At 45.5% G+C, this 15189-nt stretch overlaps 1 long non-coding RNA gene across 2 annotated transcripts in view; it reads right to left on the bottom strand.

The window, feature by feature from the left end:
* Positions 1-5120: 5120 nt before the first annotated feature.
* The window catches only part of LOC146767317 (uncharacterized), a 54264-nt gene continuing 44195 nt past the window's right edge, over positions 5121-15189 (bottom strand). For both annotated transcript variants that reach the window (XR_014955995.1, XR_014955993.1), the window contains one exon: positions 5121-12447. This is a non-coding gene — a long non-coding RNA (uncharacterized LOC146767317). The remainder of the gene's footprint in view (positions 12448-15189) is intronic.

Below are 15189 nucleotides of genomic sequence, written 5' to 3'. Positions count from 1 at the left end.
TTTGGGAATTACGTTCTCTGCAAAATACCACTGCTAGAATAGGTATTATTGCTGTGTGCAACTGAGGCAGCACAGACTGCAGGAGCACTGGTTTTCCTAGGCTGAGAGAAGAGACATTTTAGCTGGGGAAAGAGACTTCTTGTTCTCCAGCAGCCAAGTGTACAATGGCTTGCTTTGGTATAACAATATTGAAGAGAACTGGATTTCTTTCTGACCCTACATTTTTCCCAGCCCTAAATTCAGTGCCACAAAATCATGAGTCTGGCCAATTCTTCTAACTTTTAAGCCTTTTTAGAGCATTCTAGCTTCCTTAAGCAAGATACTGCATACAAATCTTGACTATCATTCTAAATTTGTTTTGGTGTGTGTGAGGAAACATATGGAAATGTGAAAGAAGTGCCCTTAGAAGTGATAATGTAGATAAACTTATCTATATTTCACTGAGATTAACTCCTCATATTTGAGCAGAGGGGTTCCCATCCACTGATAGTAGTCACTTAAAAAAATTCATAACTAAATACAAAACCTCTTTTTAAACTTACTTTAAAGACAAGACTCTCATGTAATTTAATTTTAATAATATAGACCAAATTAAAGAACTAGTCACAAGCAGAGACCATTGAATTGACTAGATTTGTAATTACTGTAAAGCATTAAATGCACACAAACAACTACCAATTATCTTCTCTGGGCATCAGCAGAACATTACATTATAACATTACTTGGGACCCATCAGGATGCTCCTGTTGATGTTCAAACTCCTAGAGCTGTACCACTGACATCATATTACTGCAGCTTTGCCATGATAAATCCATATCACACTTTGCCAGAAATCCTTCCTCTCAGAAGCCATGGGACTCTCTGAAGTACGAGTTACATATACGTTACCTCCTCACAGGAGCAGCCTGAAAGATATTTCTAGCAGTGCATTGTCAGATGTATTGTACCTGACGTTGTGGAGCAATGCATTGCAGCGTCCTGCGCTCATCTGTCTTTACTAACCTTTCTATCTCTTCCATCTTTTAACTAAGTCTGGCTGAAAACGGAGAGAACCTGGGACCAAAGAGAGCCACAAACTGCTCGAGAGGTAGTGCAGAAAGGGGTATCAGAAAACTTAAAATTGCTCTGGGGCCATAGCATAAGGCAAGAAGTTTTTAACCACGGCCCCACTGTTTTGTCCTGCCAACACAATGCAGCCAGGAAAATCCCTTAGCCAAGCACAAATGCATGCCTTATCCGTGGAAGACGTTGTGAAGTCTGGATGGGAGTGCTGTTGTAGCTCACCTCTGGGCTGCAGTTGGCAGCTGTGCTCCATTTATGTGGCAGCAGGCAATGCTGCTGTCTTGTACCTATAGATCCTGTATATATCTATACATCCTGTAGGGTTATAATAAACCAGAACTGGAGCTTGCCAGATGAATTCATGCCAATTCCCAAGTGTCCAAATCCACCTCTGTGGGATTATTGTGGGAATTGTTGTTGGCTGTCCTAGCATTTGGATTTCTCCTGACGCAGAGACTCCAACGTCACCACAAGGGGGAGAATGTGGTGTTTTCTGCTTCTGGTTTGTAATGCTCGTGTTGAGAGATGTGGGACTTGTCCCATGCTTATTGTACAGACACACACAAGAGCTGGTCCTCACATGCAAAATACCATTCTGAAAGGGGGCAGACAGGCCTTGCTTCACTAATAGGGGTGGGAAACACTTCGAGTAAGTGAATTGGGGGATTTTTCCTAAGGAAAAGTGAAACGTGCTGTTGCTGGTCAGTACAACCTGTCCACACCAAGATTTTATGCACGCCCTTCCTGGCAGAGGTGTGACCGTACAGGGAAGTAGAAGGGCTGGGAGGAGAGATCAGATCAGAATGGCCACTCCAGGGATACAGCTAAATTCTCATGAGAGCTGCTGTTGGCCTGGTTTCTGCTCCACTCTGTTCAGCTCATCCATAAGGATTTCTGACTCAGGCTAGAATGCTTTGCACCGGCTGCTTCCTTTTTTTTGCAGAACAGCCCAAGCTGGTGGAAAGAATGTATTTGGGAACAAGAGGTAACCCCTTCAGAAAGTAATTCTGGAAAAGCAACTTAAGCAAGAATCCATAGAGTGGGAAAAGTGAGGGTTTGAGTGGAGTGGCAGAGAACAGGGAATGGCCATTATGAAAAGACAAAAAAATGTAATAATGACAGTAGTTACCAAATCTTTGCCTAGAGCTATGCCAGGGGGATTTTTAACCTGAGAGATTAGGAGTGCATAAAAATAACCTGGAACTTGAGCCTATAGCCTTTATGCTGAAAGCAGGGGTTTACTTGCTTGAAATGACCGTCAATAATAAGGAGTCAAGCTCAAATGCTACTTTTCCAATTGAATGCACAACACCTGATTTTGACTGCAACGTATTCAAGCCAAACACAGGACTTCCTGCTTCAGTCCTCCTCCTCCCTCTCTCCTCACAACACAGACCAGGATCTTGATCTAATGCCAAGAATATCTGAAGATTATGTACAGGTGAAACCAGAATGGATGAATACTCTGCAAATGTTGCTGTTGGTGTGTGTTTGCTTTATTTTCAGCCTGTGAGTTTGCAAGCTGTGGATTTGCCAGTGATTTTTCCATAATTTTCTCTCTACTTGCCATCTTAATAGCAGCCTCCATTGAGCCACCAGCCCTCTGGCCTTAGGCACAGAAGTAAAAGGCTGTAGCTATTTGTATAACCCAAAGAAACAAAGATCATTAAAACAATGCCTCACAGTGTTGCTGCCAGCTTTGTGTCTGGTGGCATTTCTGCAAGTCACCATTCTGACCACCACCTTTCCATTCCAGGGTTTATAGCTGCAATATTAAAATATGAAGTGATCAGGAGTCTGCATAAATTAACTCAGTGTGGAGCAGATATGGTTTGGTTTGTTATGCTACAAAAGAAAAAAGCTGGTTATTTTATAATAAAGCCTTGTGACTAGATTCAGGCAAATTCTGAGGTGTCCCTGCATAGAAAGAGGCACTTAATTATTACCAAACCATCACAGAAATACCTGTAGATTTTGCTAAAAAAATAAAATCTCAGCCCAAACAAACCACACAACAGTCTAAATAGTAGAAATACTGATGGAAGAACAGGGTAGCTGCTCTAATGATACAGCATGTGCATGAACATCCACATTTTTTAAACAGGGGTCCATGGAGTGTCTACAGAGGCTGGAGGACAGCAGGGCATGGCACCAGTCTTCTCCTGAGATAAGGTACAGAAAGGGCAAGAGAGGGCAGTTAACAATTAGCAAACTCTCTGGTGCTTAGTTTCCTAAATAAGCATCTCCTTAATGAGCTGAGTGCTGACTGCTACTGGTGCCATATGAGGATTTCCTCCCCAGCCTGCCCAGGACACTGTGGCTTTCCTAGCCATGACCTAGGACTGACAAAAAAGCCTCAAAGGAGGAGTGGGGTGGTAGAAGGAGATAGCAGAGGTAGCCTGAAAACCAGTGGGGAATTGGACTGAAAGCAGGCTAGACAAGGAGGTGCATGCACATTTCTGAGGGTGGCTTAAGGACTGATTCCCCTTTCCAGAACCTGCAAGGAAGTAGAAAAGGGTTAAAGTATCTTCTGCTCACTGCTTTTTCTGCTTGATTAACTTATTGCCATCCTGTCAGACAAAATTAATGTCTTTGATATAAGCCCACTCTCATGCCACTTTGGTGACAGACCATCTCCTCCTGCTGCACCAGATCTGCACATCTCAACAGGGCAGCTGCTAATCAGTGCTTGGAGGCTGTCCAAGGGGACAGTGGGAGCAAGCTGGCAGGGATCCTTGCTCAGTGCCCACCGACTGGTGCACATTTCAAAGGCAAGATGGGATGTTTTGTGTCTGTCCCACCACTGCTCTGCAACATTGTTCTGAAACAATCAGAGTTTCAGATTGCAACCTGTGCTGCTTGCAATGTCCCCCAGCCTGCTGGAGACAGAGAAAACGGGCCTCCATTGCTACCTACACTCCCAAAGACCTCTTCACACAAACAGTGCAGGAGAAGACTGTCACCAGCTACTGCTTCTGTTACCTTTCCTTCAGTTTGGTGTGTCCTTCTTCCCCTTTGCTCCACAGTGATACCTTCAGAACTAGCAAAGTGCTTTTCAGCAAACTTCCAAGTGCTTGATCTTACAGCTGCACTAAAATCTCTTGTCTTAGCAGTGTCTCTTCTGCCTCTAAAACTGACAGAAACTGTGCACTGCCTCCATCCTTACAACAAGGTCATTTAATTCTGAAATTTGGTGGTAATCACTTGAAAATGTCAGTTGTTTAGAGATTGAACCCATTTGCTTACCCTGAAACCACACACCTTGATAATGGTAGAGAAGTTTCCAAAAAAACATACACACTAAAGTACATCCATGTCCCTAAATCACCAGTGGACATATATATGTCTTATTTGGCCTCACTTCTTTTACTTCCATTAAGATGACAGATTTGATGTGAATACAGAATGTGGTACTGCGTACTATAAGTAGTAATCAGCCAACAAGTATGCGAAAATCTCCATATTAATGGGGCAAGATATCCGTTGCCCTTTATAAGCATGTGTTGCTTTCTAAATGGTACTAAAATGTCTTATACTAAAAACACTCACATTCACGATACCAGAGATCACCATCTCTCAGCATTCATGTTCAGGTCTTCAGAGAATCACTCAGAGAAAACAGAACACAGCCACTTGGCAAACATTGACTCATGCCAGCCCTTGGAGATCTACTTGTCCACAGGGCAAATAATTGCCTCTGTCTTGTGTATATGCAGAAACTCAGTCATCAGAGATCTCACCCTGGTCATCTCTTTTTATGTGGCTGTCCTGTCTCTGAGGTCTTTCTGTTCATAACCAAGTTTAAACTACCCTTGCAATGGCTAATCCTGTTGGTTCCTTGGACATAAATGTAGAACTAAGACAGAACAGCATGTGTTGTGGTAAATGTAGATCCATGTTCTCCAAACATTTTTGATCTTGCATACCACTATCAGTAAAAAAGTTTTGAATAGTTGTGTGCACCCCATGGTGTGCACACACCCCACTTTGGAGACCACTGATCTAGTCAACAACTAAACTTTCCTGCTTGTTGCTCTGGGCTGACCCCTTTTGTAATCTCTATTTCTCAAATCAGAAGTGTGTAAACTCCTTTGGTCCAGATTTGTTCTCCAGCAATGCAAATTGGCTCAAAAGGGTATTTGCTAGGTGAAAGATGGAATCCACTACAAAAAGAATTATGGAAGGGGAGTTTAAGCAAGAGCTCTTGAATGGCTCCCTGAGAAACAGTCTTACACCAAATTCCACCAGGTCTCATTGCAATGTGTGCATTGTGGTACTCAGACTAAATCTGGTGTTCTTGTAAGAAGAAAGAGGATAGAGAGGGAAGAAAAGGATACAAACAATAGACATAATCACACAATCACACTGTACCATCTGACAGCTGTGCTTAAGGGCAGTACAATACTTCCAGGTGGTTTAACTCTGCACAACTTCTTGCAGACTCCAGAGAAATATCTTCCACCATCAGTCATATGGCATGGGCTGGGTTACTTGGCCATAGGCACATTCAGTCTGAGTACTTTTTAGTATAGTAATGTGAAAGGACAAACTCCAAGAAGTAAGGGTTTCATCCTAAGCTGAAAAGAGGTGGTGTAGAGGACAGAAAAGTACAGGTTGCATCTTGGATAGGGACATGGTGAATGTGATGAAACACAAGCTGAACACAGATATATGGTGCCTTGCAAAAGACTTAGCAAAACCAGCTAATACAACTTTAGGGTGAGTTAACAGGAGCTCTCTGTTGGTGCAGGGGGAAAACTCTGTTTTGTTGGGTACTAAGAATTAGGTTTGGGCTGGCAGAAGCCACACTGATTGATCACTCTTAAGGGAAGAGGAGATAAAGTTGACAGTTTGAACAAAGCTTCTTTTCTTGCCTTTTAGTCTCATGAATGTTCTTCTCTTGGAGAGGAAAAAATTAGAGCTAAGTTACTGGTCTCTGTGTTTCCCTACCTCCTTTCTCTGCAGATAATAACCCAGTTCAGCAGCTGTTAGATCCTTCAGGACAGAAACCTAAGCCAGACATTTCATGCCAAGAGAAAAAGAACAGCAGGTGAGAAGAGAGCAGGTGGCTTGGGAGCTTGTCTTAAAGATCTACCCTGGAGAGCTGTTTATAGGAGGAACGCAGGAAAAGGAACCTGGGAATATTCAGGGCTGGCAACTGGCAATCAGATGTAAAGTCATGAGTCATATCTCTGTGTTAGGCACCTCCTTGGTCTCATCAAAAGTGAGAAAGAGAGGACTCACCATCCCTGATTCTGCAAAAGCATAGAATCACATCAGAAAAGAAAAGCCCTTGATCAAACAAATATACTCACAGGCCTTTTTTTGTTTATCAGCATGAAGCAAAATGGCCACATGCCACTCCTCTGCTCATTTGGTCGTCAGAAAGAACCCAGCTAGAGGAAGTTTCTTTACTCCAGGGAAAATGTTCACAGTTGTTGGCATAGAAAACAATGTAAACAAACCCCTGACATTGCAGGAGGTCATTACTTTCCCTTTATCTGAGGCTGGCAGCATGTTATTTGAATTAATAAGGTAATGGGTGCAGTCCGTCTAAACTTTGAGTGGTTGCACAACTCATTGAGCAACAACATAACACAGTGAAAAAATCTGCCATTGCTGGCCCCTGAGCTCAGTGAGTGAGGTCTGTGGCCCTCCATTTGTTAATGGCTGCACACAGCCACTGGCTTTCCTTACATCCTAAAGCCACATCAAACCTTCAACAGTCCAAGCAAGTTAGGCAATACTTTGGGCAGTTCACACAGTTACCCAGAAGGCCAGAAAAAACTTCCCAAGTTTTTAGAAGATCACAAACCACTTTTAGTAGTCTCTAACTTACCTACAGTAACATTTTATCTCTGATTCAATAGATTAGAGAGCAGAAGGGAAAGTGAAAACTGGAGTTCTTGAAAAAGAAGGCTAGCACCCTTGAAAGAAATAACTACATTTCAGGGATCATATTCATGGATTGCAACCACAGTTTGCAGCCTTCCCTTTGAAAGGGCTAAAGCCTTTAAAAGAGCCAGGGAAGACGCATGCCTCCAGAATGAGGAGGATGACCTGATGCAAAAAACAGGATTATTCAACATCCTTCCTGACTTCTGCTAGCTTGAGGTTGACTGCTTGCTAGGTGCCAGGAGACATTACTCATCACAAGAGAATTTGTTAATGAATAAGGTTGTTAATTTGCCATATTTTTTGCAGATGTGCTTTCAGATTGGTTTCATTTTGCCAAGGGTTAGAGTTGTCAAGCTGCTTTTTCCCTTTTGGTTCATGTTAAGTTTCATTTGAGCTGGCTGTCACTGCATGCACTAGGTCTGAAGGTGCACATATGCCATCAGAATCTGGCCCTCTGCATATTCTGCTAATGTTGCTTCTCACGGGTTTCCATTTTGCCTGCATGCATTGCTGCAGGCTGCACAGCCAGTACTGACAAACACATTCACAGCCCATGTATTCCCAGCCCAGGAGGTGCTGCAATCTTAAAGCTGGTGGTAGAGCCCAGAGTCAAAAAGGCCTTGGGACAGTGGGCTCTCAGCATGGTTCTGAGGAGCCAAGAGCAGCAACACTGTCTGTACAAGCGTGTCAGAAGGGTGTTGAGTGGCAGCTGGTTGGATCAGCTCCTGCCAGTAAGATGCAGGAAGATAGAGCAGAGTTATATTGGTGGTGGTTCAAGGGTCTGGTTCAGGACAGGAGGGAATAGGAGAATCCTAGTCTAGACCTGTGTGTGAGAACATGGGCTGAATTTCTGAAGGGAACAGAGCAATGCCATTTTATCCACACTGAGAACCTGTATTACTGCACTCTACCTCTACCAGCACTGAAACACATCTGAACAATGTGAGCAGAAAACAGGGAGTGAGCTAATTAGGGATCACTTCATCCAATAGGATATCATGCATCTTCTATAAATTACCATAGCAAAAGCATTTAGACTATGTCTGTTACTCCATGCACATTGTGCCACTCTGGTAAAGCAGCCATAGAACTGACACAGAAGAGGTTCCCATTCCAATCACTTCTTTTTAATCCTTGACTACATATTTGCTGCTCTGGCTCCCCCTTGAAGTGAAGTTCGAAGTCATCCTCTCGAGAGTGGCTGGGGCCTGTGGGACAGAATTCTTATGTTCTCTGCTGCTAAACTTTGAGGAGCTGAGACTGTAAGGAGCCAGGATCTCATCAGTACTTCTGCTGAGGAAGAGATGCCAAGCCTATAATTTGTCATGAGGCAGAAGGGAGCCATAAAAGATGCCTGTTGCTCCAGGAGTCACCAGAACCAGCCTTCCTACCTAGCTTTTTATCTGTCTCATCACAGCACCATCAGGATAAATACACACCTCAGAAGAAAACCATTTGTTGCTTTATTGAACTGCCTCTAGGGATTGATGTTGCTTTTGCCTTCTCACACATCTCTGCATTATTAATCAAGATAACCCACATCAGAGCAGTCAGGAGCCTTTAGGAGAAGGAAATGCAGGAGAGGAACCTTTGGAAATTAACTCAGATGCTTTAGACCCGAGTTATCTGCAGCATTGTCAACTCTGGCTATTTTGCAGTCATGAAATAGGGCTTTTAGATTGTATATTTTATATAGTTTCATAATAGTGATTTAGATACCTGAGCTTTCACCCACTAGCAGTAAGACAGATTTATAATTCTTAGGATAAGAGAAAAAGCCTAAAAACAGGCATACCTTGTAGTCTACAGTAACCAGAAGAGTGCTGTGTTTTTAGGAAAAAACAAACCCATAGTATTTCAAGATGTTTAATGTTGAACTAGAGCATATTATGCTTATGGTCACTGTCTGTTTCCTCCAGCTTTACTCTCCCTTGAGGTGTCTGAACCTTAAAGCCACTTCTTAACTCTCCAGCCAGATACTGACTGAGCAGGTAGAACACCTCCTCCCAACCTATTTGTTCCCCTACCACTGCCAAAGGGCACCAGCCCTGCTTCACCACTGAGTGACAGCTGAGCTCAACCTTTTATCACTGTATCTGTATCCAACAACTTTCAATGGTCAAGCAGAGTGAACTGATATGGAATTAACCCCCTCTTGGTTATCCACACCTTATATTAGAAAATATTTGCACTCCTTGGCAATTCCTGGGCTCACAGAACAGGGCCAAAAGCCCCAAATCCAACAGGAATTTACAAATTTTACTCTGTCTTTGCAGCATGTGTCCCAGGTGGGTGCTCCTGGAGTGTAGGTTGTGGGGTGTCATTTTGCTGAAGGGATCTAATCCCTTGCTGAAGGCTGGCAGGCTGTCCTCCATTTTACCATGGAAAGCTAGGCTGAATGGACAGCTCTCCCTCTTTGCCACAGGTTTTGTTTCCCATCCAATGGAAGGCAGAACATATTACATCAAAATCTGGTGCTTCTTTTGCAGCTGTTTCTTCCTGACTCTGGCAGTCTTCATGCACGGCCATGCATTTCAGATGTGTAATGCAGCATGTCTGTATGCCCTAGAGGGTGCTGGCTCCTGCCAATACCATTCCATATGGGGTTATTCAAGTGTAAGAGAGTCCCAGATTTCACCCCTAGCCAATGAACATTTCTGTTTCCAAGTGAACTTTTCAAATATTTCTTTTGATTTGGGGATGACAGATGGTCTGCTCCCATTCTCTGACTCCCCAGACAGCTAAGGAAACAGTAGCAGGTAGATGAGGTTCAGAATTTGCCCTTGTAAATCATCTGAGTCAGCACCAATGCAGTAAAACCATATCCCAAATCAGCTAGCAAGATCTTCCCTCGGGGCTGGACTGCAGTAGCTGCCAAAGGAAAACAGAATGGCTTGAAGGTCTCCAATAGCACTTTCAAACTTCATAGCAAGGACACAGATCAGTGGACATCCTGATTTCACCCTTTGCCAGCCAACCTCTTCCCTCTCTGCTATTCAAAGCAGATGTAGATTTAGCATCAGTTGGCAGAAAAAAAAAGTGTGCAGACTATACGAGGTCAGAGATCCCTGTATTTCCCATGATCTCAAGCCTGCAGAGTTTTCTTAGGCTTCATCATTTGCCACTGGAACCACTGCCTTTAGTACCATTTTATAGCTGTTGCCACTCCTTCTTGAGCTTTCATTAATGGCAATAGCCACAATAACAGACAACTTTCTGGGCATCTTGGGTTGCAGCATTCCTGCTCAGGTTATGAAGGACAACTGACTCCTGGAAACTCTACCTAAACAGAGAGGCACCACACGGAGGAATCATTTGCAGAGTAACGTGCATGTTTTTTTCACTGCAGAGTTTCTGTATTCACGCATGAGATCTGGGTGGAAATAAAACAACCTTGGCCTCTGAACCTGCATCATATTCTCATTTTATAACTACTACAGTCAATGACAAAATGTCCTCTCTCCCCTTTAAATCTGATCACTTGTTATGAAATAATTAATACTACCTCAGATTGTGCTTAGATAGATTAAAAATCCCTTTGCAAATTCACTTCTTACACCTGAGTTTGCAGGGCAGGGGTCCATTTGGGTCAGTCTGAGTCTGATTCAATTGCTGCAGGACCCACTGCTGGAATTGCAAGCCCTGTACCAAAGGAATCAGACCTCTCCCTTTCCACTGCACACCAGTGTGGATTCATACAGCTCCAGGCAGCTACAAACAAAGCCCAGGGTGTGCTGCAGGTAGAAAGAGCTCAGCTGCCACCATCAGGACTGCTGGGGCAGGATAGGTGAGCACAGGATCTGCTCAGACCTCAATCCAAGCTGTGAGCCAGGAAATCTCTTGTCAGGAACACACAAAAGAAATAAATGAGTCTGCGCGATTATAAAGGCTGTTAGATAGAAATGAGAGGCAAAAGGGGGAAAGATGCCAAACCCTACGTTAGAGTGGTGGCTTGCAAACTGTTGTGAAAGAAGAGGTCTTCAGCAGGGTGCGCTAAGTTTTGCTTCCCCAGGGGGATACTTTATCCCACAAAACCCCGTAAAGACAGCAAGGACTTGGCTGCAAACCGAAAAGGAAGGATAAGGCAGGAGAGGGCGCCACTGGTTTGCTGGCATCTCCCACCTCAGCTGGCAGGCTTTGCTGTTCCCTGCTGACACAGATGCAATCCAAAGCTGACTGAACTGTTTCCACCAAGTGCGGCGAACTCGGGATGAAGTGGACGGCAGAGAGATCTGAGCGAGACATGCTGAAACTTCTCTTCTGGGAGGGGCAAGTGGCGTTGTAGCATCCATTGCGGCGTGCTACCCAAGGACACATTTCTCCTCACGCACACCCCAATACGGACCTGGCTTCAACCCAGAGCCATCCCATGAAAATGCTGGTGGCCGATGCAGCACGGAGCAGCTGCGGCTCCGAGGCTCTTGGGTGTGGGGGTCACACAACACACCCTGCGGGGCACTGTCCCTCTGCATCCCTCTCCCTCCACCTTCCTGCTGCCCATGGCTGCAGGAAGCAAGGCACAGGCTGGGCATGAAGGGAGCGAGGAGGCAGGATGGTGGGCAGATCCATACGGGCTGCGAGTCCCTTTGTGCTGCCACTTCCCACTCACATTGTGACAGCTCGGCTCGAAGTTCCGCCAGGCTGACGGCGCTGGCAGGGAGGAGGAGGGAACGCTGCCGAGGGATCTGCGGTTCATCCTCCCCTGTCCTGCAGGGACGTGCGTGTGCCCAGCCAGGCACTCTTCCCTCCGTGCATGGGAGGAGCAGTGGGGCTGGCAGCGGGGAGGGAGAGAAGCGCGGGGGGATGGAGTACATTCATTTGCAAATAGGGTGTAGGGCTGCTTTTCCCTTCTTGGGGTACACCAAAGAGCTCGCACGCCGCATCACACACCGGCTGCACTCAAGAGGTGGCGAACAGCCGCAAACACGAGCATTTGGGAGCAAGAACCAGAGTGGTCTGGACAGGGAGGGCACTGCAAATAATCCCCGGGTCTCCCTGCAAAGCGGCAGGGCCGTTTCCGAGAGCTGCGCTCGCACTCTGCAGAGGCACGGCTGGAGGGCAGCGCTGCGAGGGTGGGGGCGAGGGGAAGGAAGGAATGGGGTCCGGCTTGGAGCTGCATGGTGGCTGGGGCTGAGGATGGAACAAAGCCCAGCAGACAGCCAAGCTAAAGGAGTAAAAGAGCAAATTCTCCCTGCGGGATTTTCCTGCTCACCAAAGCAAAGCAGAAGGCCTGGCAAAGGCGTTTGGATCAGGCAGAGCCCTGGAGAGGACTGAAGGTTCCAGCTGCTGCAGGAGGCTTTGAGGGAGAGAACAGAGGGGCTTTTCTTCTCAGGAACTCTTATCACCACCTGACCACTTCTCAGCCACTGCAGGCTACTGGTTGTCCTCACCATCTGCAGGGCTCCCAGAGGCGCCCCTCAAAGAACTGCTTCTTTGGGTTTCTCTCAATACCAGCCTGAGCCTTTAAGAGCAACGATGTTGCTTCCTCTGAAAATAGAAAATGATTTCAGGTGAGAAAAAGCCCAGTGTGACTACAACATGAACATTTCAGAAAGGATACCCAGCCCTGGTGTTTTTCCCTTTGTCAAGAAATGCAGCAGCATCTCCCAGATCCCCTCTGCTGTCTCCCCTCAAAACCTGCAGGTGCTGTGTTATTTTCAAGCTGCATTTCTCTCCCTGCTGCTTGGTACCACCTCACCTCTTTTCTTTGCACCAACTATTCCTTGAAAAGCAAGGGTATCCAGGCAGCACCTGGGTGTGTCCCAACCTGCACACACTCTGCCAGATCACCAGCACAGGAGTGGGGTAGGAGATCCAGCAGCGTAGGAGTTAAGCTATTCTGTTCTGGCTATCCGGGTCTCTCCCTCCCATCTTTTCCCATGAAATAATCAGCAGGGTTTAGCCTTGCAGGCATGCAGAGAAGATCCAGCTGCTCTTGTGCAAGAAGGAGTATCCTCTAAGCTGCTGGGGACTGGCTGTCTGAAGGAATAATATCCAGGGACACATTCAGAGTTGAAGGGTAGAATTGAAAGAATAAGCAATTGGAGAGAGAGCAGAGAGGTGCAGCTTATTACAGTGACCTTTAACACTGAGGCCAAGGTCTCAGTGTTTGTATATCCCAGTATTTTAGGGACAGGATAGATTGCTTTCCTGAGGCCCTGACTTTTTTAAAAAAGCAAACATATAAAGAAATACTCATTTTTGTGGAGGAGATAAGAACACAGCTGAATGTCACTCCCTGTCTCTCAAACTGAATTTCCCTGTTTCAGGAGATGGGTGGCACACAACAACATGGTCTGGAAAAGTGCATTTTTCAGCATCAGGTCATAGCAAGCAATGAGATGCTGTGGGACTTTATCTGCCTAGCTGGCCTGGCAACCAGCCAGGCTGGGATAAGGCAAGAAAGGCCATGGTTTCACAGTGCTGTTAGCTCTCTTTTGTCTGAAAGAGTCTAGTAGTTGCAATAATAGAGAGAAGCATCTGCTTGGGTACCTCCATCCCTTTCCCTCTATGCCATTAAGTTATTAAAATCAAGTCATTCAAAGGCAGAGAGAAGACAGTCTGCTACCAATCCACTGCATGTTTACTGATGTCAGAGCACACAGTTTGCAGCCTTCAGCCATTCTGAACCCATTGAAATCATGAAATCAGTAATTCAGATGGCATGGCAGAAATTAGAAAAGATAACTAACTTCCGCCTCCTCTCATAAAAAAGCTCAGAAAACTCAAACAAAGGCAAGAGACAACAGATTCATAATGTTCAGGGGGAACAGGAGCTTTTCCCATGATGTGTAGTGACACTGCAGAACTGCCCACAGCAGAATGTGTTGGATTCTGGACAGGAAAGGATGGACAGATTCAGGGCAGACAAAGGCACCATAAAATACAGAAACCATGCATTGGTGGAGACTGTGAAAACCCTCACACTCTGGGCTTGATCTGTTCTTCTTTGTGTATCTGCAATTGCCCACTGCCGGGGGCTCTCACTGTACCACCCAAGACTCACAACTTTTACAACTGCTCATTTGGAGCACAGACACAGAATTATAAAAGTTGGAGAAGACATCTAAGACTGTAAAGCCCAACCATTCACCCAGCATCTGCCATGTTCCACACTAAGCCATATCCCCAGTTGCCTTTTGAACACTTCCAGGGATAACAATTACAAGTCTTCCCTGGGCAGCCTCTTTTCAACACCTGACCATCCTTTCAGGAAAGAAATTTTTCCTAATACTTAATTTAAACCTCCCTTGCATAACTTGAGGCCATTTCCTCTCATCCTGTTGCTGGCTACCAGGGAGAAGAGACTGAACACCAGCTCTGTACAACCTGCTTTCAGGTTGACTGCTATAGATCTTAATTGATCCAACCAACCCCCACAAACAACCTCTGCCCATGGCCCCAGGAGCCCCATTTACATTCATCCTTGGCCCTTCAGTCCTGTTCTCATATGCATTGTAGGAGTAGGCAGAAGGCTGTAAAACAACCAGCGAGTGTCAAAGTCGCACCATAAAGCACAGGACACAAAAGAAAAACCAAGGTAGCTTGTGAGGGCAACAAGCCCCTGATGGAGAGGAGAGCCCTGCAGCTGAAACTACAGCAAGACTTGTCTGTCAGTCAGAAATGAGACACCATGGTAGAAAGACTGGGACACTTCACAAGTGCTGGATTGCTTCACTTGGGTCATTGAGCCAGCCAGGGGGATGGAATTGCCCTTCTTCTGTCGGGATGGTGTTTACCAGAACCTAAAAACTGCTGGTTTTTTGAGCTGAGGTGTCAGCTGCATCTACAGATGCTGTTTTGTTAGGAAGCCCCTGCATGGTCTTAGACTGACCTCAAAGCCTCTAATCTTGCTAAAAGTACCTGCTGCACTCAAGTAGGCTGCTGGCAATGCCAAGGGGTGTTGGAACTGATTGCTCTAGCTTCACTAGGGCATCCTTGAGGCTGACAGCCTCAGACCTCTGTGAGATGTTCCAGCTGCAGAATCCAAATAAAATGACCAAGTAACCAAGGCACATGGAGCCACAGGCACAGCAAGAGTGGTGGGAGATCCCCCATGGTTCTGGATGGCTGTGACCTCTTTTCAGAGTCTATTCTCCCAGCTCTTCATTGAAAACGTGAATTAAGTGTTGACAAAAGAAAATATGGTTGTGTCTTTTTTTCTCATCAGTCCCCTTCAAATGAATTCTCTTGGCATCTGTCATGTTACAATGGTATGAACTCACCCAT

The sequence above is a fragment of the Lonchura striata genome, chromosome 5 (genome assembly GCF_050655825.1).
Source record: "Lonchura striata isolate lonStrDom1 chromosome 5, ASM5065582v1, whole genome shotgun sequence".
In the NCBI taxonomy this organism is placed as follows: Eukaryota; Metazoa; Chordata; class Aves; order Passeriformes; family Estrildidae; genus Lonchura; species Lonchura striata.
This window is presented reverse-complemented; position numbering and strand designations above follow the sequence as displayed.